The 17074-nt window shown below is 36.9% G+C and overlaps 1 protein-coding gene and 1 pseudogene across 1 annotated transcript in view; one reads left to right on the top strand and one right to left on the bottom strand.

Moving 5' to 3' along the window:
* Ccdc178 (coiled-coil domain containing 178) overlaps positions 1-17074 on the top strand; it is a 349165-nt gene that overhangs the window by 74172 nt on the left and 257919 nt on the right. The gene's annotated exons all lie outside the window — the stretch shown is intronic.
* LOC142848535 (cyclin-dependent kinase 2-associated protein 1 pseudogene) lies at positions 15941-16203 on the bottom strand (annotated as a pseudogene).

Consider the following 17074-nt stretch of genomic DNA (forward strand, 5'->3'; position numbering starts at 1 on the left):
AGTAAGATGAGCATCCAAACTGCCTAGGCTCCCCCAAAGCCAGTACGTGCAGTAGGATCAAAAACCCATTGCCACGTTCTTGAGTTCTCAGTAGTCCTCATTGTCCGCTATGTTCAGCAAGTCCAGTTTTATCCCAGGCTTTTTCAGACCCAGGCCAGCTGGCCTTAGTGGGTTCCCGATAGAACATGTGCAACTGAAACCTTCAGTACAAGAGAAAAATAGGATTTGTGGTGCTTATGTGCACATATGGATTCACAGAGAATTGATTTTCAGATTTCAAGGCACATTTTCCTCCCAATTTAGAGTTTTTCCCTTTTTGACCTAGACTCTTCTCCAATCTGTGCCATCCTTAATCCTTACCTCTATGCAAACACATTTCTCCATATCTTCTCTGTAAATAATAGCGTTAGTGATAGCTTTTGAAGATTCAAGGGTCCTAATCAAATTACTTTAAATGTGAAAAGGAGGCTTTCTGTGAGTTCCTTTTCCTTATTTTATGCTATCACATATTTTGCAATACTTTCATACATGTATATAACACAATTATAGTCCTTGGAGATTTCATATATGGGTACTATGTTTACATCTTTTCCATCATTCCCTCTCACAGCTTCCTCAACTATGTCTCAGGTTCATGGTTTCTTCCTTAAGTATTATTATAATTATATATGTGCATGCACGTATATATGAACGAAGCTTGCTATTATATAAATTAATGTTGCTGCTGTGTGTATTTGCCAGTGCTGGGTGCTAAGGATTGGATAATCTGCAAGAGGCTCATCTATGGATATTGATTCTGCCTTTTTGGCAGCATGGAGGTCTTCATCTAAGGATAGTACCTATGAGATTTCGCCATCCATATTAATATGGCAACTGGTATTATTATGATGGCTTTGTTTAGGTGACTATATTTTTGACATTTCCTGAGAGCAGCTTTACTGTTCTACACAGAAGACACTATCTTGGTGCAGATTCTCTATCCTAGTCCCCTGAGATGCTCCCTGAGCCCTGAGGTTGTGCTGCACATTTTAGTAATCCTGAGAGCAATGATCTATATCTGCTGTAAAGATGCTTTGATGGAGTGCATCTTGATGGCTTTGTCCACCAATGCTCTCTCTTACCCTTTTCATGTTCCTACTGAATCTTTTCCTGACAAGTCCCCTCATAACCTCATACCCATCTGTAGGAGCCACTGAGTTTAAGTTTGGTTGCTTGCATAAACAAGTGAAATTTAATCAGTGACTACACCACTAGAGAAAGTGACACCCTTTCCCTGGTAGACACCAAATGCCAATTTGTCATGGATGAGGCAAAGGCTTGGGAGGCCACATACCTTCTAGCCTTAATGCCACTTTGTCCCATAGTCCAGAAATGCTTTAGGAAATAATTTCCTTATTAGATACTTAGGGTTTTGTGATATAATTGCTGCCCTCTACAGTTTAGTATATTATTTATTAATACAATTAATGTGACTTAAAAGGTTTTTTTTTATAAAATGAAAAATAAAAACCACATGATATCTCATTAGATGCTGAAAAAGCTTTTGACAAAATACAATATCCCTTCATGATAAAGGTCTTGGAGAGAGCAGGAATACAAAAAGCATACCTAAACATAATAAAGGCAATATACAGCAAGCCAACAGCCAACATAAACTAAATGGAGAGAAACTCCCAAAAATCACACTGAAATCAGGAACAAGACAAGGTTATCCATTTTTTCCATATCCATTTAATATAGCTGTTGAGGTCATAGCTTAGAGCAATAAGAAACAAAAGGAGATAAAGGGGGTACAAATCGGAAAAGAAGTCAAACTCTCATTATTTGCTGATATGATAGTTTACATAAGTGACCCCAAATTCTACCAAAGAACATCCACAATTCATAAACACTTTCAGTAATGTAGCAGGATACAAGATTAACTCAATAAAATCAGTATCCCTCCTGTACACAGATGATAAAAGGGGTGGGAAAGAAATCAGAGAAACAACATCCTCACAATAGCCACAAATAGCATAGAATATCTCGGAGAAACTCTAACCAAACAAGTGGAAGATTTGTATGACAAGAACTTTAAATCTTTGAAGAAAGAAATTGAAGAAGACACCTGAAAGTGGAAAGATCTCCCATGATCTTGCGTAGGTAAAATTAACATAGTAAAGCTGGCAATCTTACCAAAAGCAATCTACAGATTCAATGCAATGCCCATGATAATCCCAGCAAAATTCTTCACAGACCTTGAAAGAACTGTACTCAACTTCATATTGAAAAGAAAAAAAAGAGACAGGATAACCAATACAATTCTGTACAATAAAGGAACTTCTGGAGGCATCACAATCCCTCACTTCAAACTCTACTACAGAGCTACAGTATTGAAAACAGCCTGGTATTGGCATAAAAACAGACAGGAGAACAAATTGAAGACCCAGATATTAATCCACACACTTTTGAACCCATGATTTTTGACAAAGAAGCAAAAAATATCAAATGGACAAAAGAAAGCATATTTAACAAATGGTGCTGGCATAAATGGATATCAACATGTAGAAGAATGAAAATAGACCCATATCTATCACCATGCACAAAACTCAAGTCCAAATGGATCAAAGACCTCAACATAAATCGAGCCATACTGAACCTTATAGAAGAGAAAGTGGGAAGTACACTTCAATGCATGGGCACAGGGAACCACTTCCTAAATATAACCCCAGCAGCACACAGAGAAAAACAATTAATAAATGGGACCTACTGAAACTGATAACCTTCTGTAAAGCAAAGGATATGGTCAACAAGATAAAAAGACAGCCTACAGAATAGGAAAAGATCTTCACTAACCTCACATCAGACAGAGGGCTGATCTTCAAAATATACAAAAAACTCAAGAAATTGAAATTGGTCATCAAAAGAACAAATAATCCAATAAAAAAATGGAGTACAGACCTAAACAGAGAACTCTCAACAGAGGAATCCAAAATGGCTGAAAGACACTTAAGGAAATGTTCAACATCCTTAGTCGTCAGAGAAATGCAAATCAAAACAACTCTGAGATTTCATCTTATACCTGTAAGAATGACAAAGATCAAAAACACTGATGACAACTTATGCTGGAGAGGTTGTGAGGAAAAGGGAACATTTCTGCATTGCTGGTGGAAATGCAAGATGCTACAGCCCCTTTGGATGTCAGTGTGGCAATTTCTCAGAAAATTAGGAGACAGACTCCCTCAAGACCCAGTAATATCACTTTGGGATATATATCCAAAGGATGCTCAATTGTGCCACAAGGGCATGTGCTCAACTACGTTCATAGCAGCATTATTTGTCATAACCAGAACCTGGAAACAACCTAAATGCCCCTCAACCAAAGAATGGATAAGGAAAATTTGGTACATTTACACAATGGAGTATTACACAGCAGAAAAAAGTAACAACATCTTGAATTTTGCAGGCAAATGGATGGAGCTAGAAAATACAATTGTGAGTGAGATAACCCAGACCCAGAAAGACAATTATCACATGTACTTACTCATAGGTGGTTTTTTAACATAAAGCAAAGAAATCCAGCCCACAAATCACAACCCCAGAGAACCTAGATAACAATGAGGACCCTAAGAGAGACATATATGGATCTATCTATATGGGAAGTAAAAAGACAAGATTTCCTGAGTAAATTGGGAGCATGGGGATCTTGGGAGAGGGTTGAAGGAGAGGGAAGACCCAGGAAGTGGAGCAGAGAAACATGTAGAGCTCAATAAAAATCAATAAAAAATATTTTAAAAATAAATAAAATAAAAAAAATTTAAAAGTAGTTTTATTGAACAATGATGTTGGCATACAACATTATTTTTGTCATTCAATGCAGATAAAGAAATGAACTTGTTTGGTGCATAAGCCATATATTCAATATTTTCAAATATTGTTCTTAATAGTAAACAGTTGGTTTTGTAAGTTATTAGTCAGTATATTTATATATGGTTTGTTGTGTTATACATGAATCTGAACACTGTGAATTCCCTATTCACATATTCCTTTTTATTTCATATTTTATCTCAAAATTTTTTAGAGAACATATTTACCTGTGAAATCATAAAGGAAACAATAATTATAACTATTAGCTTATTAATTAGGAAGCCTATCTAGGTAGATGTGGAGATTTTGGGTAAACACAAAGCTATTATTTGGTACGGTAAAGTACAACTTTATAGTTGGAAGATAACAACATTGTAGTTTCATACAGTAACCACAGTGTGCAAAGAAATCATGAAAGAGAAAAGTTTATGTTGCTAATTTTCATTGTAGGCTTTCCAACTCTTTCATGTGTGTGCCCACACAAGTAAAATATTAGTGGCATTTATAAATTGCCTTTCCTTATCTGTACTTGATGTTACCCAAATGTCCAAATACGTGCTCAATAACGCTTAAGTTTATTTTAAAAATGTAGACTTTAGGTGATCAAAGCTGTTTAATTGGTGATGAATGAATGTTGACTATAGAAAATGTTTTCTGGGCACCTGTGAAGTTGGTATTACAGAGTTTGCCAGTCGACCAATTGAAAATCATATTAATATTAAACTGTTTTAAATTCATTGGACGAACTCTGCCTGGTTATGGTTTATTGTTCTTCTAATTTATTGCTATTTGCCTTGCAAGTATTTCACTTAAGATTTTACATCCATATTCATAAGTGAATTGTACTTCACTGTTCTTAATTTGTGTCATATTTGATAGATTTTCTTATTGGGACTATGGTAGCTTTAGAAGATGAACTTTGATGCCTTCTTTTTTTTTCTACCCAGATATTTGATAAACATTTAAATAACTTTTCTATGAGGATATGGTAAAACCTTCAGACAAAAATGCAACTACATTTCCTGGGCTTTTTTATTGTTTGAATGGTAGTTTTATAAATATTATTTGTTGTAGCATATGACTAAAAATATTTTGAAATTTTTAACAGATTAGGAAATAAATTTTCAGATGCATTTGCATCTTGCAGTAATATATTAAGTCTCCATTATGAAAATTTTTCATTTCTAATTATATATGTGTTATATTATTTAGAGTTTAAAGTTTTTAAATAAATTTGAAATTGTTTTCAGTTTATTGTTTTTGTAATTTTCTGATCACTAATAAACTAAGAAATGTTTCATAGTTTTAATTTCTTTCACAGTTATAAACTTACCCTGTTTCTAATTTTATACATTCCTATTTAAATTCTGACTGTTTATACTTAGTTATATATATGGTATATGTATATATGTTTGTATATTTACACATATAGACATATACAGGCAAGATTTTCCTGCTCGGGAAGCTCTAGTTCTATTTCTTGCTATACTGTGCATAAAATTCTTTGCACAATTTTCTGCATGCACCATATTTAGTGTGTCTCTGTGCAGTCCTATTTAAGAGCATTCCAGTCAGGCCTACCCAACATAGAGGCTGCACTTACTATTAGCATATATTGTTTTCTTCCTGAGAGCACTCATAAAATGAGATTCATTATACAAACTGTGATCTAAAATTATTTCAAGGCACATCTTACATAGCTCAAATAGCATTCATTTTTCAAAGTCTGGAATACACTAAAATGCAGAGGAAATTTTAATCTGTTATATTATCTCACTGTCAAGATTTATCTCCTGCTAACATGCTCTTTACAAAAGTACACAGGTCTCGTACTATATTTAAAAATATATAACCAAATAAGAATTGATGATATGCCTCTCTTTATATAAAACTTATTAAATTAAAACTTATTTCTATATACTTTTACTTTATAATATGCAATATTTATGACTTGAGACTTTCTTAGAGGCTGGATATTCATGTTTTTAATTTTAAAAATTATAAACAAAGCTATGATAAATATCTCAATTATGTTTAAGCTAAATTACTCACTTCAATAAAATAATATTTTTGTGCAAAAACTATAAACCTTGCATGATTGTGTGGTGCCTGAAGAACCATGAAGAATCACAATAGTCATTCTTTTGGCTTACATGATTTGTTCTCATTTTTAAATTTTTGGAAACTCTGCAAACTCCAGATTGGCCCTTTTACAGATGACAGCTTCTAAAGCAGCATTTCTACTGATGAAATAATTTGCTTTCATAAACTCATCTTGTGAAATTGCTATCCCATCATCTATTATCTTCTTTTCCTAAATGTATAAATGACATTGCTGGTATTAGCATTGTTTCTTTAAAACTGAAATAAGTTTTGAACATTATGGTCTGTCATGTGGGTCCCAGAAATCAGGCTCAGATCATCAGACCATCCTGGTTGGCAGCAAGTGCATTTCCACACTGAGCTGCCTCTTAAGTCAGCCCACCCGTAAGTCACTGGAGTCAAACATTCAGCTACTCAGCCTTTCCACGGCCTGCAGTGTTTTCTCCTTACTAAGTTTATGATGATTCAATCCTGACAGCTTCTTTGGCCCAGATATTTAAAATATGCCTTAAAACCATACTCATGCATCTTGCATGTTGCTAGGCCAACAATGTGTATGTTTAGCGTTAATAGACAATGTCAGAAAGTTTGCCTAAATATTTGCATATCTTTTTACTCCTATCATCATTTATAAGAACTCCAGCTTCCAATTAACACCATCTGTCATGTTTTTATTTATTTTTAATTATGGTTCTTTTGAAGGATTTATCCCATTATGGTCTTAAATTTGCATTTTCCTGATGACTAATGAGGTTGAGCATTTTAAACATGCTTCATTTAGAATATTGCCATTTCAGAATCTGTTAACAGAGAGTCAGATTACACTTCCAGGTGGGGCCTCCTTGTTATTCACATCTATTTGTCACTATTTTTTACTTGATATGAATATATGTTAATATTCTATGTTTCTATAAATATTTAATAATATATATAGTCACAAATATAGTTAGCAAAAACAATTTACACCCCCCTTCTCTCTCTCTCTCTCTCTCTCTCTCTCTCTCTCTCTCTCTCTCTCTCTCTCTCTCACACACACACACACACACAGAGAGAGAGAGAGAGCCATACCAAGCATGTCTCATTCAGATATCTAGTAAATTTACTCTTTTACTTGAAAAAGGCATTGTCGTTATGCAAGGATAGTACACATGAGTCTAATATATACCTTTCAACAAAAAAATTGAACACTAGTCCCATCCTATGGCATCAATCAGGATACAGGATGGAGAATAGAAATCCTTCTGTTTAGACAAAAGGAATTTAAATATTTCAAGAAGTTCACAAATTATGTGCCTATATGTCTTAGGATATTTTGCCAGATGGACCAGTTAGTTGCTGATGGTTTTCAGATGGTTGCAGTTGCTGGGGATGTGTTTAGATCAGGGAGCTAAAGAATGCCTTATTGAGGTCATTCTGAGTGTCACTGATGCCACAGGTTGTCAACTCTGACAATTGGCAGTGGACATATAAACCCACACACAAAATATTTATGTCTCCACACCTTCATTTCTAGTAGGAAGACAACAGAATACTCTGAACTAATAAAGCTGGACATGGTGATGAGAGCCTAAGACCCCAGCAATCAGTAGTGGCACAGGAGAATCAAGAGTTCCTTTACCAGGAGACCCTGTAAGAAACAAAGCCAAAACAATAGAAAATAAAAAAACCAAAAAGATTAAGCATCCAATAACCCAAATTCAGGAATATGTTCATCATTTCGACTCTTCTTATTGCAATAGTAAAGCCTTATTTTAGTGGCATTTCATTTGTATTTTAATAAATAAAGCTTTCCTGAGGATCATAAAGTAAAACAACCACAATGACCGGCCTTACAGACCAGGCAGCAATGAAACAGGTAGTGCCATTCTGGGAATCCTGGAGGAAGGATCACCATTTTGGACTGAGATAGAGATAAGACCCAGTGGCTGGCTGTTTTGCTTTCATGACCTTCAGGTTGAAGCCCAATTTTGTCTCTGTTTTTTTTTTTGTTTTTGTTTTTATTAATCATGCCATACCCGATATTTGAGATACAATTTCAGGAAGAAAAAATTTGCCTGAGACTTTTTAGTCACAGGCACAGGCCAGAACTGAACCCTAACCTAGTCACCTGGTTTGGAAGCAAACCTAACACTTCCAGCTCCCATTCACCCCATCTCAGTTTCCATATAAAGATGGAAAATACACAGAGAATCTAGGTACTCTATGTTATTGTGTTGTCTTTGAATTGTTTGATTTCTGAGGAAAGGGAAACAGCTGCTAAAAGGCAGCTGGGAAATGAACAAGCAACTTCTGACTACATTTGTATGTATTGTATATAGTCATTGTACTTATTGTACAATAGTTTTCTTATATTAGTTATAGCTTTTTTTCTCTTTTATTTTAGATAAAAGGAGAATGTAGTAATATTTCGTTTGTATTTTAATAAATAAAGTTTGCCTGAAGATCACAGAGTAAAACAGCCCCACTGGTCAGTCTTACAGACGAGGCACTGGTGACATACATCTTTAATCCCATTAATCATACTAGTTTGATGTAGGAACTGGGCAATGTATGCCTTTAATCCCAGAAGTGCACACCTTCAATCCCAGCCCTAGAGAAGAATATAAGATGGGAAGAGTCAGCTCACAGACACAGTCTCAGTCTGAGGTTACTAGAGGCAGTATTGCCATTTTGGACTGAGGTAGAGGTAAGACCCAGTGGCTGCATGTTTTGCTTCTCTGATCTTCAGGTTGAACCCCAGTTTCTGTCTCTCGGTTTTTATTAATATGCTACACTTTATCTCTGTTTGGTTATGCTAATCCACCTCACTAGCTGGAAAGAACAATGGCACCATTCCCCATCTCACATTCTCCCCCTTTCCCTCCACTTTTTTTTTAAGACTATAAAGAATAGAAGTGTACATGTGAAGAGAGGCAAAGAGGAGAATCAGAAAAATTTTATACACTATTTTTCTGACGGGAAAATTTAGTTATTGACCTCTTAAATAAACTCAGATTAAGTTTAGCTAATAGCCACTACAAACAATACATAAATAAGGAGGTTAATAGATTCTGTCCGATAGTGTTTCTTTCTGTGGTGTAGATTCTCAAAAGTTAGATGGGTGGGTTAGAATATTTTCAGTTTTACCAACCTAATCACTGGTGGTGTAGCATTAATTTTCATTTTCTTACTTCACAGTGGAATACAAATATTTTCCATGATTGAATTAATGATCGTGAATATAATTTTAGATGTTTTAGTGATTGGCATCTTCAACCTTTTTGTGCTTTTATTTGTATTGAGACAGAAGTTAGCCTACAGTAAAAGTGATTCCACGGGCTTTATGTTTTAGGATAGGGCTTAACCAATGATAAAGTTGTATATTGCAAGAATCACTCATGCAATGCTTAAGTAAGTTCATGAATGTTTTGTAATTTCATTTAGTTATCCTTCCGTGAGCATTTAGCAGATACATTAACCTTAATTGTTTGAGTGGGTAAAACATTAAAAGTGGTTTTTAGAGATGGGCAATTGTCTGATACAGAAAGTACATATAATTTTGTGTTTTAAAACCACATTTGAAACTTAAAAGCACACTGGGAATTGTATTGACCTGTCTCTAGCCTTTGCACATGGACAAACTCAATCATGGATAACAAGTTGGGCAAGGAGGATTAAATATGAGCAATGTTGAGGTATCTAGTACACACTATTCGGAATACAACATCAGTGGTTAACTTTTGTAAGGCTGAGCTTCGCTTGTGCTACTTCAAAGATTCCTTGCATTGTCTTGGACTTTTGATAGTTTGATGGTAATGCGCCACACATACAGTTTTAGGCTTTATATACTTAGATTTCCCTGGTACTCTTTTATATATAGATAAATGTTGTTTTATTCCACATTTCCAAAGCTTTCACCCATTGTTTGTTTATCTATTTTTCTGCCTACTTTCTAGTCTTCACTTCCCTAATTCTCTCTATCACTGCATATGTTGGTATGCGTTATAGTGTGTCAGAATTATGTCCTCATTCTTAATATTTGTATCATACAGGATAAGCTCATGGAACTCATTTACAAATTTGTCTGTTCTTCCTTCTATCTGATCATAAATACTGTTAAACCCAGAAAGCAAGATTTATTTTTATATGCTTCAATTGGATTATCTAATTAAGTTTTTTATACAATTTCTGTCAATTTACTAATGTTCTCTTTCTGGTAAAGCATAATATGTTAATTAACTTCCTTAAGGAATATTTTTCTTTTAACTCTTTGAATATACTTAAAATAGCATCTCTAATTTCTCTGGGATAGCGTTTCTTTTGAGTTCTCCTTTTCCCCTATATTGTTTGTGTTTATTTCTTCATATGTCTCATAAGCTTTCTTACTGTTTTGAAAAGTGGACACTTTAAAACCATGCAACATTATTGTACTTGACATCAGAATCTCACTCTTTTTTGGGTTTCTTGCTGTTTCTATCTGCTGAAGTTGTCACTGGTTTGTCCAGAGGTCTGCTTTCCGTGTCATATGTAAGCAATACTATCTCCTTTCAGTCTAGGGATTGTGAAAGGTTAACCTCATTGCAGCTCGATGTGCTGGTTTATGTATATCTACAGAACTTACTCAGGGATCACTCAAGTCTACCTTGTGTTTAACGTCCTGAATTCATACTACCAAGAATATGTTGACAATTGAAAGGCTACTACAGACACTATTCATCCAGCCTCCACTTTTAATTGTCTTGACTAGTCTGCTCTTTGTCCCAACTGTTACTGGAGGTCTCAAGTGTCTATAAAGCTAGATCAGTTGCTTGTGAAACATCTTCAACTCAAATATAACCATCTTCACAAATGAAGTTTTCCTTAACAAACTTGCACCAGAGAGGTCATAAAATGAAAGTGAGGCTTTGGATGCATTCTAGCCAGTCACATTCTGCTCTTCCTGGTAAATACCAACTTCAAGCTTTTGGCTATTACTTACACAGACATTGATAGAGGCAGAGATGGACCAGGAATATGTAAAACACCAGAGACTCCATGCCAGTTCTTATAAAGGACTATTTACTTCCATAAGTGCCTTTGAGAATTTCAAGAATTGTGTTTTGATACCCTTTTTTATAGTTCTTAATGAAAATTGTTCTCTCTCTCTCCTACCATTTTTTTCACTGATGTCTTTTGTACAGATTTTTAAGACTCCTGATGTAATCTTACATTATTCTCATGGTCTCATTTTCCTTCAGTTCTGATTTGATACATGCTATAAAGCTACTTTGTCAAATACATCAACAGAGTTTTTGTTTTACATGACCAGGTGATATTCCCCTCCAGCTCTTGACTATCCCATTAGTTTATTATCAGTCACTTCAATGATTTGTACAGCTTTGTGCTTGTATTATTTGTCCAACTAAAATTTATAGTTGTTATGAGCTATATTTTTTAAAGAAATGTCATTTTATTATATAAGATTATATAATTTTATTATATAAAATGTATTATATAGATAGGTTAATGCGGTAAATTCATTTTCATTGAATTCTCATACAACTTTTTGAAATGTTATTTCAGTACTATTAGGCATTTAGATTTTGATACCATGATTATTTAATGCAATTACAAACCCTATCTTGAAACAGTGTTATTGATATTCCAGTGTCTGGTAGAATATTTCTGACACTGATTTTATTTTTAGATAACTCATACTTAGTGTCATATTACTTTTTTTCCACTAAACTTCAATTTAGGGATGGAAGAAATGGCTCAGCAGTTAAGAGAGCTTACTGCTCTGCCGAGGACCTGAGGTTATTTCCCAACACTCATGTGCATCTCACAACACCTGAAATCAGGTCCCTTTAGGTTTTGGCATCTGTAGACTCCTGCACACAAGTGGGGCACATAAACACATGTAGTCATATACACATATCCATATAAGTTTTTAAAAGTAGAGTCATTAAAAGCAGTTCTTAAAAATCAATCTTCAGATTGACATGTCCCTGGAAGCAGCATGGCCCTTGGACACCAGCTTACCCTCAGGTGGCAGCCCAGACATAGCATCCATACAACCTTCAATGACAATAGGAAATATGGACTGCAACACAGATCCTCGCTGTAGTAGGGTCATGGACCCAGGCACTACTCTCAGCAGCAGCTTGGGCATGGACATCACCATGAACACAAGTGTTGATGTCCATTGCCTGTGTTGACAGAGACCCATGTGTACCATTCCTGTTGAAGTCCAAGGGTCATGCTGAACTGGTCCTGCTGCTCACTGGCCCTGGGAGAGCTGGCCTGATGACACAGGAGAGCTGACTCTACCCCTCATAAGATACCTGGCTACAACACCTAGGAAAGCTTGTCCCATGACTTACCATGAGCTTTGGAGAACTGGCTGGGATGATCCCAGTGGCTGGGACTAACCATATCACACAAGCATGTAAACAGGGCTTTGAGTTGGCCTATGCCAATAACATCTACCCCATCTGTGACCTACTGGAGCATGGAGAGCAACAGGATCTCCATGACTTGTGTCAACAGTAGGGTGTCTGAGAGGAGTTTCAGAGATGATCCAGTATTCTTGGACCTTACACCTGACCAACAACTCATTACACAATGAACATTTGCAAGTAAAACGGTTGGAACAAAAGGATCTACTATGTGACAAACAGAAGCTCCCAGTGCCACCAAGGTGAATGAAGAGGTGATGGAAAGAAAGGAAAGATTGAGAAACAAACTGAGTTTTTGTTTGTTTTGTTCTTTTTTTTGTTTTGGACTTTGTTTGTTTCTTAATTAATCTTTTACTTTTTATTTTATTTTTATTTCTTTTTAAGCTCCTTTGGGGGATACTATGTAAGACTGAAGGGCAGATACAGAAGAACTGGAAAACGAATGGATTGGGGTGCATGGTATAAAATTCCCAAAAACTCAAAAAAATGTTTAAAAGCAAAGAAAACCCTTCAGTTTATATAATTAAATTAGAATACTTCATTATATACTATGTTTTTATCTTAATTTACAAAAAGCAACATAATAAGAATTCCTATTCATATTCTTTTTCCCATGGGGAACTTGGTACAGACTTTATACATACTAGATTGTGTCTGTATGAATTCTATGTTTTTTACTGATTTTATTGTCAAATATTATGTATTTTAACAGAACTTGTATAGAACTGCTAGTATATTTTAATTTTTGTATTTATTTAGTTTTTATTTTCTTTTTATATCCCATCCACAGTCTCCCCTCCCTTCTCTCCTCCAAGCCCTCCCTTCCTCCCATTCCCCCATCTACTCCTCCTCCATTTCTCTTCAAAATATGACAGGCCTCCCATGAATATCAGGCAGTTACAGTATATCAAGTTGTAGTAAGACTAGGCACTTCCTCTTCTACTAAAACTGGATGAGGCAACCCAGTAGGGACCCAAAAACGGGCAACAGAGTCAGAAACAGCCCCTGTTCCCACTATTAAGCATCCTACAAAAATACCAAGTGACACAACTGTCACATACATACAGAGTGCCTAGATCAGTCCCATGCAGGCTCCCTGGTTGTCAGTTCAGTCTCAGTGAGCCTGCATAAGCCCAAGTTAGTTGATTTTGTGGGTTTTCTTGTGATGGCCTTGATATCTATGGCTTCTACAATCCTTCCCTTCTTCTACAGGATTCCCTGATCTCTGCATGTTCGGTGTGGGTTTCTGCATCTGTTTCTATCAATTACTGGATAAAGCCTCTCTGATGACCATTGGAAGAGACACCAATCTATGAGTACAGCAGAATATCATTAGAAATCATTTAATTGAGTTTTTCCTTTTCTTCCTTTTTTTCCAGTCATGTTTGGTTCTATCCTAGGCCTCTAGGCCTTCCTACCTCTGGGTCCTAGCCTTTCAGGCAGTGTCAGGGATGGGCTCCCTCTCATGGTATGGGTCTAGAGCTTGATCAGACATTGGTTGGCCACTCCCACAATTTCTATGTCACCTTCACCCCCAACGCATGTTGTAGTAGGACAAATTGTTGGTTGATGGTTTTGTGACCAGGCTGGTATCCCAATCCTCCACTGAAAATCTTGCCTGGTTACAGGAGATGGCTGATTCAGGCACTGTATCTCCCATTGCTAGGAGTCTTAGTTAGGGTCAGCCTCATAGAGTTCCAAGAGTTTCCATTCTACTGGGTTTCTAGCTCCTCCCAGAGATACCCCAGTTCCAGTTCCAGTTGCCTCTCCTAATACACTCTCTCTCTATCCTCCTGCCACCTGATCCCTCTGTTCCCTTCCATACCTCCTTTCCAGACCACCCTATCCACTGGAGATGTCTATTCTATTTCCCACTCACAATGAGATTTATGCATCCCTCCTTAAGCTTGTTACGTAGCTTCTATGGGTCTGTAGAGTGTAGCCTGGTTATTCTTTGTTTTACAGTTAATATTCACTTATTAATTAGTGCATACCATGTTTGTCTTTCAAGGTCTGGGTTATCTTATTCATGATGATCTTTTCTAGTTTCATCCATTTGCCAACAAAATTCATGATGTCGTTGTTTTTAACAACTAAGTAATGCTCCACTGTGTAAATTCACCACATTTTCCTTATCCATTCTTCACTAGATTGTTTCTAATTCCTGGCTCTTGTGAAAAATCTGCTACAAACATAGTTAAGCAAGTATTATTTAGATTTGAGCCGTCCTGGATTTTTGATGTTTTCATATAAGGCTGGAAATTGTTTCAAGATCTGTGTTGGAATATTGATAGGTATTGCATTCAACTTGTAAATTGCTTTTGTTATGATGACAGTTAGTACTACTTTTATCCTACAAATGCATGGTCACCAGGAATCTTCCTATTGTCTGATATCTTATTTGATTTCTTTCTTCAATGCCTTAAATTTTTTATCATATAAGTCTTTCACTTGCTTGGTTAGAATTATCCCAAAATATCTTATATTACTTGAAGTTATTGTGAAAAATATTATTTTCTGATTTCTTTTTTTGTTAATGAAAATAAGCATTATTACATCAAGTAATAAATACAAAGATGCAACACTTACAGTTGTTTTCTTCCAGATGTTGTGACAGTCTCACAGTAAACATGGAACTGAGACCCACAGTCTCAGGATAGACATTCGCAGGGCGTGTGGCAGGTTGGGTAGTGTAACATGAACTAACATGAATGGTCCTGTTTGTTGTGGTTTCTGTCCTGCCTGGTACCTGCTAGCTGTTTAGTCCCAGAGAAAAATCACACATAGGTCTCTATAAGTTATAAAGCTGATTGGCCCATTAGCTCTAGCTTCTCACTGGCCATCTCTCACATCTTGATTAACCCATTTTTCTTATCTATGTTAGCCAAGTGGCTCAGTACCTTTTTTCTGTGTGGCAGATCACATCCTGCTGCTCCGGTGGTCTGGGCAGGAGTGTGAGGAATCAACTTCCTCCTTCCCAGAATTCTCCTGTTCTCATTACATCATTTCTACTTCCTGTCTGGTTTTCCCACCTATATTTCCTGCCTGGCCAATCAGCTTTTATTTATAACATGATTGACAGATTACAGACAGTTCTCCCACACCAGGGTAGATTGCTCTTTCTTCTGTATTTATAACGTGTGCATGTTTAAGATTGACTTCAAAGCACCCAGTCATGCAAAGGCTTAAGCAGAGCAGCTCTGTGAAGCAGGGTCTGCACTGCCCACAGGTAGGCCAGCTACTAGGCAGATGTGCTGTGCTCTGCACTCAAGTCCTCAGAGGCAGGGTGATCGCACGGAAAGGAAGTCAACTGGGGTGAGGCAAATGGCAAGTGTATCCAAAGGGAGATTTTAAAGGGGATATTGGTATTTGGGAGCAAACAATAGCTTGCTGTGAAGTGGCTTCCCAAACATCTTTCAAATCAATGCTTGGAAAGAAAAAAAGAGCTGGATCGTTTCTAACTGCTTAGAATGCACACGGTCAGTAACTGCAAAATATCTTCCCAGTCTTCCGAATGTGGGTTCAGAGCTTAATGACCATGGCAGGAAAACCACTGCCATTTTGAACAAAGCCTCTCATCTCCACGGGGTAGCGAGATGGGTCTTCGTTAAGCACTCCCAAACCAGGCTTCGGGCTTTAATGATGCCTCGTTTTAGTCTCTCCATGGCGTTCTTGCTCCCTGCATACGTGGGTCTGATCTCTTTCCCCAACTCTTCAATGATGGCCAGCAGCTCTGCGTATTTACTCCGAGGCACCTGGCTATTTCCAGTTCCCTGGAAATAGGGATGGTGGCCCATAGTCTACTCAGCAGCTAGCGAAACTGGGAGGATGTCGCCATACTAGTAGAAGGCGAGCAGACGCTTCTGGCGTTGAGGGCGGCGGCGGGCATGTGCACAGTCAAGTTCAGCTTGTACAACGTCCCTGCGAGAGGCGGGCGCGCCCGGGCAGAGCCGGACCAGACCCCGAGCGTGGCGGCGAGGCTGAGGCAGAGGCCACGGGCCAGGTGGCCCCGCGTTCCCACACCCTTCAGAGTGCCCAGTGGGTTTTCTGATTTCTTTATCAGTCCATTTTTCATTTGTATATAGTAAGGCTAAAAATTTTGTGAGTTAATTTTATATACAGCTACTTTAGTGAAAGTATTTATCAGCTGTAGGTGCTTCCTGTGAAATTTTTGGGTTCATTTATGGATATATTGTATCATCAGAAAATAAAGATACTTTGACTTTTTTCTTCTAATTTGTATACACTTGATCTCCTTTACTTTAGCTAAGAGTTCAAGTACTGTATTGAATAAATACCGAGTGGAAAATCTTTCACAGATGTTTCCTGAGACCATTGGACACCATAGATGTTTGCATTACAATTCATAACAGTGGCAAAATCATAGTTAGGAAATAACAACAAAGAGAATTTTATGGTTGGGAGTCACCCCAACTTGGCAAACTGTATTAAGGGTCCATAGTATTAGAAAGGTTGAGAACCGCTGCTCTATCATGTTCATAAAAAGTCTCTTAAAAGTTATTTGTTTTGTGCTTCTGCTTGATTGCAAAACTGCTATGGTAGGTTTTAGGGCTCTAGGATAGATCCCAGGTATTATCAATTGTGCTTTTACATTGGCATTTAGGAGGGCAGGGAGGACAAAGCTGGAATTATAGGTGGCTGTGGGCCACTGGCTGCAGGTGCTAGAAACTGGAATTGGGTTTTGTGCT

This window comes from Microtus pennsylvanicus, chromosome 4 (genome assembly GCF_037038515.1).
Source record: "Microtus pennsylvanicus isolate mMicPen1 chromosome 4, mMicPen1.hap1, whole genome shotgun sequence".
In the NCBI taxonomy this organism is placed as follows: Eukaryota; Metazoa; Chordata; class Mammalia; order Rodentia; family Cricetidae; genus Microtus; species Microtus pennsylvanicus.